The sequence below is a fragment of the Bos taurus genome, chromosome 15 (assembly GCF_002263795.3).
Source record: "Bos taurus isolate L1 Dominette 01449 registration number 42190680 breed Hereford chromosome 15, ARS-UCD2.0, whole genome shotgun sequence".
Classification (NCBI taxonomy): Eukaryota; Metazoa; Chordata; class Mammalia; order Artiodactyla; family Bovidae; genus Bos; species Bos taurus.
In genome coordinates this window covers 21661597-21673036 of record NC_037342.1, presented here as the reverse complement: position 1 = coordinate 21673036, position 11440 = coordinate 21661597, and positions in this window count along the sequence as shown.

Genomic DNA, 11440 nt, shown 5'->3' with positions numbered 1-11440 from the left:
CACTTCAGTCGTGTCCAACTCTGTGTGACCCCATAGACGGCAGTCCACCAGGCTCCCCCATCCCTGGGATTCTCCAGGCAAGAACACTGGAGTGGGTTGCCATTTCCTTCTCCAATGCATGAAAGTGAAAAGTGAAAGTGAAGTCACTCAGTCATGTCTGACTCTTAGCGACCCCATGGCCTGCAGCCCACCAGGCTCCTCTGTCCATGGGATTTTCCAGGCAAGAGTACTGGAGTGGGGTGCCATTGCCTTCTCCGAACTGGGTAAGGCAGAGGTTCTCAAATGTAATCCCAGGACCAGAAGCTGCAGCATCACCCTTTGGAGCTTGGAAGAAATGCAAATTCTCTGGTCCTACCTCAGATCTACCACATTGCAAATCACATGTCATGATTTTGACATGTGATAAAGTGAAAATCGCTAACTCGTCTCTGCCTTTGCCTATCTAAATGACTGTGGGAAGGTAATTTCATCTCTCTGATTCTGGTTTCCTCATCTTTAAAATGAAAGGCTCATTCCAGATTCATTTACTTTTTATTAATCCAACAGGTACCTACTATGTGACAGACTCTGAGACTACAAAGACACGTGGCCTCTAGAATGGGATAAAATGACAACCAGGTGGCTTGGGATCATCAATGGTCACCACTGTAGATTGAACCTGAGCTAATTCTTGCTGGAATAGTTGTCAGGAAGACTTTTTCTCTACACCTCCTCTTTCTCCTAACTCAAATATATCTCCCCACTGTTGCGAAAACCACATTTAAAGGGAATATAACTCTGACCCTATTGCTTCTCAGTTAAAAATCTCCAATGGCTTCCTGTTGTCTATGCTTTCCAAGAGGATTGCAGTGAAGGGCCAGACTGCTTGAGATCCTTAGAAATGTCAGAGGCCTCGACACAACTCTGCTCAGCACACATAAGCCTGCGTGATGGTTAGGAGGAAGGATTCCTGGCCAGCAGAGGTCCTAGGTTCTACAGCACACAAGTTCACGGCTGAAAGAAGGAAAGGATAAGATTCTTATGCAACATTTGGCAAAACTCTGCTCTTTCTTGGGGCTCATGTGACATTTCCCTGGACGAACCTGGTTAAGTTTCCTGCCTGCATTTCAAAACCTACAAAACATTCAGAGCAGGAGAAAATGGATGCGATGGCCTAAGACTCATCACGGTTTGTTTTGTCTGATGTGGCAACTGGAGCCATTGTGCTCACCGATCAGCAGCCTGAATCAGGCCCCCAGGACTTGGGGACGGCAGTTAACCTCGATGGGCTGGGAATTTGTTCCGGTGCAGCTTCTACTGTCTACATGGTTGTCTCACCCTCTGAAGAAGAACAGGAGACTGGTGTCAATGAATCTGTGATAGTTTAGTGACCACGTGCTCTACAACTGGCATTGTGCCAATTTTTCTGGATACAAAAGAAACCTGAGATGCTTCCCCAAGGAACTCAACATTTCTTCCTCCAGAGGAGGTAGTCTTCCAAGATTTCTGCAGCCCACAAACTTGTTGTCATCTGCACACCAGGCAAGCCGCACTCAAGGTGAGGTGGGTCTGGGACTGCTTAGCATTTGTCTGGAATTTGCTCTGAGTCTGAGCATCTTCCCATGAAGGCCACCTCACTGGTACAAAATAGTCCCACTGTTTCAGAAAGGTAAGTGTTCAGAATTGGGTTCTTGGCTCCGCATGTAGGACTGGAAGCCTCTGGATAAAGAAGGCAGGCAAGGATGTCTGGGTCATATTAGGTTCTAGGCTTTTGGGCTCAGCATCCCCTGGTAAAATCTTTTGTGGCATCCATGGCAGAGTGGGAAGCTCACCAGAGCCTTGACCCCACTTCCTGCTTATCTGACTGAGCATGGGCCTCCTTGAGTTCAGTTTCTACTTTTCCACTGTGAAGGCAATGGCTGGTGCTTAGTTGGTATTTGCTGAATGTAGAATATCTGGGTTTAATGTCATTGATGATTTTATCTGTATCCCTTAGCTGAACTCTTCTTACTGTTTTTCTAAATGTGACCGGTGTAAATACCAGGCTGGAGGCCTCAAGATGTTTATTTGAAGAGATTCTTTTTGATCCACTGCTTTTGCTATTCTGATGAAAAGAAATTTGTGCTGACTGTCTCTCCGCCACCTCCGCCCCCTCCCCAACTCCCACTAGAATGGAAGCTCTTTGAAGTCAGGGACTTTACTTTCTTGTTTACTGGTATATCCTCAGTGCCAAATACACAGTGGATGACAACAGGGGGACAGCCAACAAATATTTGCTGAATGAATAGATAGCTGAATGGATGGTGGGTGAATGGATTGAGGGATGGGAAATGAATCACTGATTTCCTGAGACCCAACTCTCTTGGGACATAGTGTCATTGGTTGATTAAGAGGTGTGGAATCACACTGCCCAGGTTGGAACTCTGGCTCTTTTGATGAGCTATATGTTTTACTCAAGTTTCTTAACCTCATTCTGTCTACTTCTTTCATCTGTAAAATGAGGCTAATACTTCAAAGCATTGCTAGGAGGATTAGATGAAATAATACGTGCGAGTATTTAGAACAGTTCCTGGCATATAGTGAGTGCCCCAAATCTTGGCCATCATTGGCTTTGTGAACAGGAAAGTACACGTGGGGCTCTTGGAGTTGTTTGACCTCCGTCTTCTGCCCGCCCCCCACTCCAATACTTTTTTAGTGTGTGGTGTGACTGTATCTATTTGTGGAGTACAGTAACTAACCAACATTTATTTATTTATCTTCTTAAGTTCTTATCCAATCAGTTTATAGTTATTGTGATCCTGTTATACTTCTTGCCCCGCTTTTGTTTTGTATTTGCTTCCATACATAGTGGTAGAAATGCTGAGCTCAAGTCAAAAGCCCCCATATTCATTGTTAATAAAAGTAATACTGACAACAATAATAACTACCCTTGGTAGAGTCTATGTGCTGGGCGCTGCATACTTTGTTAAGTGATTGCCTGGATCAGAGGCCATGGATATCCAAGTATTGACTGACTGCCATATTTGACTTTGTCTCTGGGTTTGCAGAGTCCAGGCTGAGCTTCGTTCACTAGTTTCCCTCTTGTGTTACTTTGACCACACATGCCTCACTTAGAGTTACTGTTTGAATTAACTGCTCTGTCTCTGGAGGCAGATCTCTTTCTCTTTGGATCTTTGAGATGTCTAAAATTCTGAGTGATCTTTCTCCCTTTCTTACCCTTTTCCCTCTTCATTTACATTTCTATTCCCCTCTTCTTTTCATCTGCTCCATGTCTTCATTCATTCATTCAAGTTGCTCTCCTTCCAAATTAGAGAAGTGGTAGTTCAAAAAAAGCAGCACAGCTGCTCACCCTGCAGCTCCACCTGTGACCGAAAGTTGCCCAGGAGCATGGCACACATGCAAATAGACTTGTCTTGACATGCTGGAGCCTTTTCCTTTTTGTAGTAAACTAAACCTTGATTCACAAGGAAATGGACTTTGGCTTTATTGTAATTCCTATTTTGATAGTGTGTGAGCACAAGTCATGAACTACACTTAGTGAAAATCCTGAGTCACTGGAGGGCTTGGTGTTTCAGAAACAGGAAGAGGAGGAGGTGCTTTGTTGCATTTTCAGAAGGAAGGGTGGATGACAAGCATCACCTCAATCATTGGGCAAACTCCCTTCACTTTACTCCTCTGAGCCTTTAACTCAAGGGAAACGGGGTTTGACAGCATGCCTGAGATATGTTGTTTGGGGGCCTCTGGTCACTTGGGTCTTTTAACACCACACACAGAAGCAGTGAGACTGAGCAGTCTGCATCATGGGCACGCAGAGTGGGTGCCAGGCAGGTCACAGGGTCCCAATCACTATTCCCTGTGGTGGGATCTACAGGAAAGGGATTGTCTCTGGGCTCAGAGTGTTCATGGTGCCAAGCTCCCTCCTGTGTGTGGGAAGTGATAGTTATGTGCTTAAGTAGACAAGGGATCTTCCATGCTATGCTTAACCTGGAGCTTTTTGTTTTTCTTCTTAATTAGCTTTTTAGGGGCATTCCAATGAATAAGAGTTGAAAGACGATAGATAGAAAAAAAATCTTGAGAAAAAAGGGAGGACTACATTTTGATTGCCTTTTTTGCTGCTGCTGCTGCTGCTGCTGCTAAGTCGCTTCAGTGGTGTCTGACTCTGTGTGACCCCGTAGACAGTAGCCCACCAGGCTCCCCCATCCCTGGGATTCTCCAGGCAAGAACACTGGAGTGGGTTGCCATTTCCTTCTCCAATGCATGAAAGTGAAAAGTGAAATCGCTCACATGCTTCCTAAATCCCAGAGTAATGTCACCTAAAATTTTTTTTCCATGTAAACCAACTGATCAACCAACTGAGTCATGGCTCCTCCAGATCTATTGAGCCAGCCTTTCTGAGGTTGGGGCCCAGAAATATCTCTCTATAATTATTCTGTATAATTGGATGGGAGCTACTCTCTAGGAACTCTCATGGGAATTTCTATTATTAAAAATTAGGTTTTTCATACCAGTGACAATTGCTTGAGCATAAGGTCTGTGTCTTCCTCACTTTGAAATAACATAAGTATTTGTAGAAGTATCAAGGAAGACATTTCTTGAAGGTAGCCATCAAACGTGCAAATCTGTGGGGGGAAAGTATTGCTGGTGACGTGGAGGTGACATTAATTAAGCCTATTGTTCAATGTGTAGTGCCAAATGTTGGAAGAAACACACGGTGGATAGAATAATCTGGGAAATTTTCTCTTGCAAGTGCTGTTTTCCACAAACAAGGACTTTTGCAAGTGCTGTTTTCCAAAGCTCATGGCTAGCTAGTCCCAACTTAATTAGTTTTTATGACTATCTTCCAGGGTTTTTTATGACAGTCTTGGGCTATAGTTCATAGTTATAACCACCTGACCCTTGGTTTTCTCATCAGCAAAATGGGAGCATGAACACTTGCCAGTTGCCTGGATTGAAGAGAGGTTGTCAGTATGACTAGAGTCCATTCATCTAGTGCCAGAAGGCATTCAAGTATAGCCATAAAGAGTTGGGCATCCTCCAGCCTGCCATGGAGGCCAGGCTCTTACCCATAATAGAGCCCTAGCTTCTAAACACTGGCATCCACCCAAGCCATTCGGACATAGGTCTCTGCAATTTTTGTTTGATCAGAATGAAAGTAATTTCCTTTTATCATTGATCCTAATCATAATATCTAGTTACTTAAAGCACAATAAAGCTGGAAATCTCAACCATTAAGGCCATTCTTTGATAAGGATCTGCCAAGTAGCTGTGGGCCATATTGTGGATGGTCCTGGGAACTGGGTGTGATGTGGTGTGAATCCCACTACTTCTTTGGGAGGACCTGTTCTTCTCTTGGAAAAGTAAAAACTGGTGAAACTCATCGGGGTCCCTAGTGTGACTGAATCTGAGAACAAAAATGTGAAAGAGAATTCAATTATGCAGTCTCTTGATCAAAGTGAAACAATGAAAATTAGTATATATAAAAGGCTGTATACTAGGCTATTACATTTAATCATTGCAAGTAATGTTATTATTTTTTGATGTGGAAGAAGAGAAAACTAAAGTTTGGAGAGTTTAAACAGTTACCCAGGAACACACTGCTCTCAGTGTAGCCATATTTCAAACCAGATTCTCTTAAATAATCTCTCCACAGTGCCCTGCTGTCTTGCCCAGAGGCAAATTCTGTGGAAGAATGTAATGATATTCATTTGTAGGAGAAATGGATTTAGCTGACTCAGTGTGTAAAGAAAACACAGGAGATGGAACATACGCAGCAATGGAACTTGATATTATACACAAGGACTACCCGTATCACTTGGGGATCTCATTCTTGTTGCAGCTGAACTGTTAATTTATCTCAAATATTTAAAAAATTTTTATCTCATAGGGTTCAGGATGGGGAACACATGTACACCCGTGGTAGATGCATGTTGATGTATGGCAAAACCAATACAATATTGTAAAGTAAAAAAAAAAAAAATAATAATAATAAAATTTAAAAAAGCCAAAAAAAACACAACAAACAAAAATAAAATAAAATAAACAGTGGTTCTTAACCTTGAAATTCTCATGAACTCTATGGATTGTGTCCCAAGGAAAATGTATATATACATGTAGGAACCCTCCCCTTCCTCTTTAAAATCACCTATGTCCTTCCTTCCCCTTCTACCACACCTCTGAGGGCAAGAAATCTTTCTGTAGATACATAACTTTACAAATTGCTCCAAATTTCTGGGCCACAGAAAATCTTTATAGTCTGGGGGTTGTTCAACCTGCAGACATCAGATTTTCCATGCTCTAGTCTGTTCTGTGTCTTACAGAAGTATTTTCTCTTTTTTATTCCAGCCTTAAGAAAATTTCTATAATAAACTTTATCCAGGTGTTTGACCACCTTTTGCTCCCATATTTTTTGCAGTATCCTCATGGGTTGCCCCTTTTATCTGATTGCTTTCTCCAAGAGCAATTTTAATGTGAGGCCTTGTATGCTTGAGGATACTTTTGTTATGCTACAACACTTGAATAACAGTTTAGTTGGATTTAAAGTTATAAGTTACATGATCTTTTCTTCCATACTTTAAAAATATTTTTTCATTGTCTATTTGCATCATCTAGTTTTGCTGTTGAGAATTATATTAATCAATATGATTCTTGTTTCTCAGCTGTTACTATGAACTTCTCAATAAGTTTTAGACTTTCCTCTTTGTATTAATTTTTTAAAAACTGCATTATAGTGTCCAAGTTTAGTTTTTATTCTTTTTATTTTTTTGGCCCCAACCAGAGATTGAACCTGTGTCCCCTGCAATGGAAGCGTGGAGTCTCAACCACTAGGCCCCTGGGGAAGTTTCCCATTTTTCTTTACTTGTATGGTTTCACTGTTAATAAACCCTTTTTAATCTTAGATTTTTCATAATGTTTTTTTTTTAATTTTAGGAAATTATGTTCAACATATATCCAAGAGAAGGACAAGATAAGAATAACAACTATCACCATTGCTATTTATCACAGATTGTCCAACATTATAAGGAAAGGAAAGAAGCAAGAGCTGTAAGGATTAGAAAGGAAAAGATAAAACTGTCATTATTTTCAGAAGAGATAATCATCGCCCTAGCATAACCATAATAATCAACAGACAAACTATTAAAGCTAAGTGAGTTCAGCAAGTTTGCCAAAAATAAAATATCACAAATATTATTAGAATTTTTCTATATTAAAAATAAGCAACTAGAAACTATAATAAAAAGTAAGATACTATTCAAAATGGCAAGAGAAACTGTAATTTAAAGACTTTACTTATCTAAGAATTCACTAGATTTCTGTGGATAAAAATTTAAAACTCTAATAATAAAGAATGTAGAATATGATCTCAGTTGATACTAACAGAAAGCTACCCCATGCTTATCAGGGCCAAATTATTCTTATAACAATATCAATAAATTAAGTGAAAACCAACCAACATTCCAGCTGGATTTTTTTTGAGGGGCTTAATAAACTTATTCTATAATTTTAAGATGTACTGTAATAAAAGTGAAAACTATAAAGTGTAAATACAAGAACACACAATGAGATCCATAAAATAAAATAGAATTCAAAGTCAAGCCCATTACTGAAGTATTTCTATTTAAAGAAAAGACGTTGAGAATAAAGTTAAATGGCAGGTTAGGAGAAGAAAATTTCTATTGAGTAAAACTGATAATACCTAGAATTGTACATATAAAATATATAAAGAACTTCTGGCAATCAGCATGAAAAACACAGCAACCCCAATAGATTAACTGGCAAAGAAATGAAGGGCATTTTAGAGAAGAGGAAATCTAAGAGGTTAAGAAACATATGAAGAGACACCCAAATTTATCAGCATTACTAATGTAAAATAAAACCACGATGAAATAGCACTACATCTGTTAGTGTGGCAAAAATTAAAAAGCTGGATGATACCAAGTTTGGTGGTGAAATAGAAACCTATAAAGCCTCACAAACTGCTGGTGGGTTTCCAGGTTGTATTTGGTTAACTTAAATATATGCATATCCTTTGACCTAGTAATCGTACCTCTGGGCATATAATTCCAAGGAAATGTTCACATGGCTTTGTAAAAGGATGCATATCAGAATGTTTATTGATGCTTTGTTTGTGGAGGGAGAGGTTGGAGACAATCTGGTTAAGTATGATGCAGTGCTGCATTCCACCGAATACTTTCAAGTCATTAGGAATGACAGATGGAATGTATACATAGCAATGTGGATGGATCTTACCACATAGTTCTGAGTTGAAAAGGAAGAAACAGTTGAGCTCTGTATTATAGCACCACTTACATGAATTAAAAATCCACATGCACAAAAGAATACACATTTTGTAAGAACAGGTACAAATGTCTACAGAAAAAAGGATAGATGTTGACCAGATGAAAACAGTTGCTTTGATTGGAATGGTGGGTGTCTGATGGAGGTAAAGGAAGTCAGAAAAAAGAATAGGCATGGAAGATAGGAAAGTGATAGGAAAGTGAATGGATGAATGGATGGATATAACACAATGAATTAATAAATAAGAGAGGGAACTTTCATGGACCAATGATGATAAAGTGCCATGGATGAAGAGGATGATCAAAGTCCAGATGAAAATGGAAAAATAATCTAGTATAGATGATGGTGCATAATGAGCACTTAGTAAATACTTGTTAAATGAAAAAATGCAGTCTGTGGTGGATCATTTTTGCAAAGCTAAGAGGTTCTTTACTGAATTATTTTAGGAGCTTTAATTTTGGCATATCAGTTTGTTAAAAAATGTGAGCCCATATATTTAGAGACATCTGGATGGCATTAACAGATTTTTTTTTCTTCCACTTCTTGAAGTATTACATAAACATGGACACTTTGCCCTTTTCCAAACTATGCCATGTAGTTTGACTTTAACTCTGACTTATAGAATATGTCTTCCCAGAAAATATTTGCCATTTTGATCAAGTCTTGATTTCCAAATACCTGCCTTAACATGGTCATTGATATCAACTTTGATACATCTAATTTCTTTGCTGGAAGCACTGAACAGGATTCTGCTTCTGAGCTTTGAGTCTGTCAGCCATCAGTTCAGTTCAGTCGCTCAGTGGTGTCTGAATCTTTGTGATCCGATAGACTGCAACATGCCAGGCTTCCCTGTTCATCACTAACTCCTGGTACTTATTCAAACTCATGTCCATCAAGTCAGTGAGGCGATCCAATCATCTCATACTCTGTCGTCCCCTTCTCCTCCCACCTTCAATCTTTCCCAGCATCAGGGTCTTTTCCAATGAGTGAGCTCTTAGCATCAGGTGACCAAAGTATTGGAGCTTCAGCCTCAGCATCAGTCCTTCCAATGAATATTCAGGACTGATTTCCTTTAGGATGGACTGGTTGGATCTCCTTGTTGTCCAAGGGACTCTCAAGAGTCTTCTCCAGCACCACAGTTCAAAAGTATCAATTCTTTGGTGCTCAGCTTTCTTTATAGTCCAACTCTCACATCCATACATGACCACTGGAAAAACCATAGCTTTGACTAGACAGACATTTAAAGCTGAACATGACAGTGGATTTGCCTACTAACATTTTTCCCTTCTACCACTGTATGAGATTTGATTTCTTAGAGCATCTCTGTGTTTGTTTTCTCCCTCCCTTCTTGCCAGAGGACAAGGATTTATCCCAAGGGGTATAAACTTCTATTGATCTGCTCCAGGTTTTAATATTAGTAATCATATATTTCCACTAATAAGCATAATTCATATTCAGCTTTCACTGATTTCAACTTAACAAATGAAGTGTAACTATTTAAAGCTCCAGTTCTAGACAGAACTTGTATCTTACACTTAGCTTATTACCTAATAGCCCTATTTGTGCTCAGTTGCTCAGTCGTGCCCCACTCTTTGAGGTCCCATGGACTATAGCCTGCCAGGCGCCTCTGTCCATGGGATTTCCCGGGTAAGAATATTAGAGAAGTCTGCCATTTCCTACTGCAGGGGATCTTCCCCACCCAGGGATCGAGTCCACATCTCTTGTCTCTCCTGCATTGGCAGGAGGATTCTTTACCACTAGAACCACCTGGAAAGCCCCAGTAGCCCTGTGATACTGGGCAAGTTAAATTTCCTAAGCATTTGTTTGTTCTGAACAACTTGGGTAGAAGTTTTCTCAAAGAGTTGTGGTGACAAGATGATGTAACTAAGGCTTCACATGGAGCTTGGTGCATAAGTAGTTATTATTACTTCATGGAAGTCATTATGCTAGGCCTATGAGGAGAGACAAAGATGAGTAAATAAATGTTCTTAACTTCATGGAACTTGGAGAGAATGAGACAGATGCCCAAACTATAGAGCAGTATGAGAGAGGTCAAGTGATGTCACATTTCTCCTGAGACATCCAGAGAACTGCTTCTTCATTTTATAAAGAAGGATTACTTGACTTGATCAAGGGGAAGCAGTCAGTGAGCTCCAGAGCCTTGAAGGGAACCCATGTCTCTTCTGACGGAGCCAGGCCTGATGGTCATGTCCCTGTTTCTGTGGACACTCCTCAGGTAGCCTGAGGCCTCGTGGCACTGCTGTCTGCCAGGCCACGACTGTGGACTTCCATGTCCTAAAGTCCAGAGGCTTTGTGTTGAGGGTTCATAATTCAGTCAGGAGCTAGACTTTGCTGTTTTTTGAGTGAGTAACTTATGGGGATAACATTTCTTCTCAAGTCTTGCCCTCAAATTAATAATCCATTAGAGACTAATTCATTACATTCATAATTTCATTTGATTGAAATTTTACTGAGAGATAGATGTGCTCCAGGTTCTTTGTTGGCATCAGGAAGACAAAGATAAAAACCTCGTGGAGTCACACAACAACTTACTGCCCTGTGACAGAGAACGTGCTCCAGGGCCTGAGAAAAGAGGGACACATATTTTCGGTACCAGGAGGTTTGATGAGTCAGAACATTTTTCACCAGAAAAGGTACTGTTTGAGCTGGATCCTGAAAAAGGAGGTGATGTTCAGGTGAAGAACTGGAGAAGAGGAACTGAGGGAGAGAGGATGGTAGTGTCAAAGACAGGGAGCTGCGTGGGGGCAGAGGTGGTTAGAAGACCGCTGGGGGCCAGTGGTGGGGGCGGGTGCAGCGAGCCAGGAGCCTGGGGAGGCCAATAAGGATTAGATCGCCGGGGGGCCTTCTATGCCCCTCGCTTTGTGGTTGAAGGCAGCAGGTGAAGAAGGCTTTTTAAGCTGGAGAATGGCATGATCCAATCTAGGTTGAGTGAGTGGGTTTTGAGCCAGTGTGGAAGGAAGAGCAACAAGACCCTAGACCTGCCCTAGGGGGCTCTACTCAGGGGGTCTTGAACCCAAAGAGATGGGGTCATCAGGGCCTGAGCATGTGGACTCAGGAGCCTAAGGGCAGAAAACAATGAACTGGGAAGGCGTCTGCGGCCTGGCACACCAATCACTATCCGAGGGTGTACCCCACTGCTTTTCCG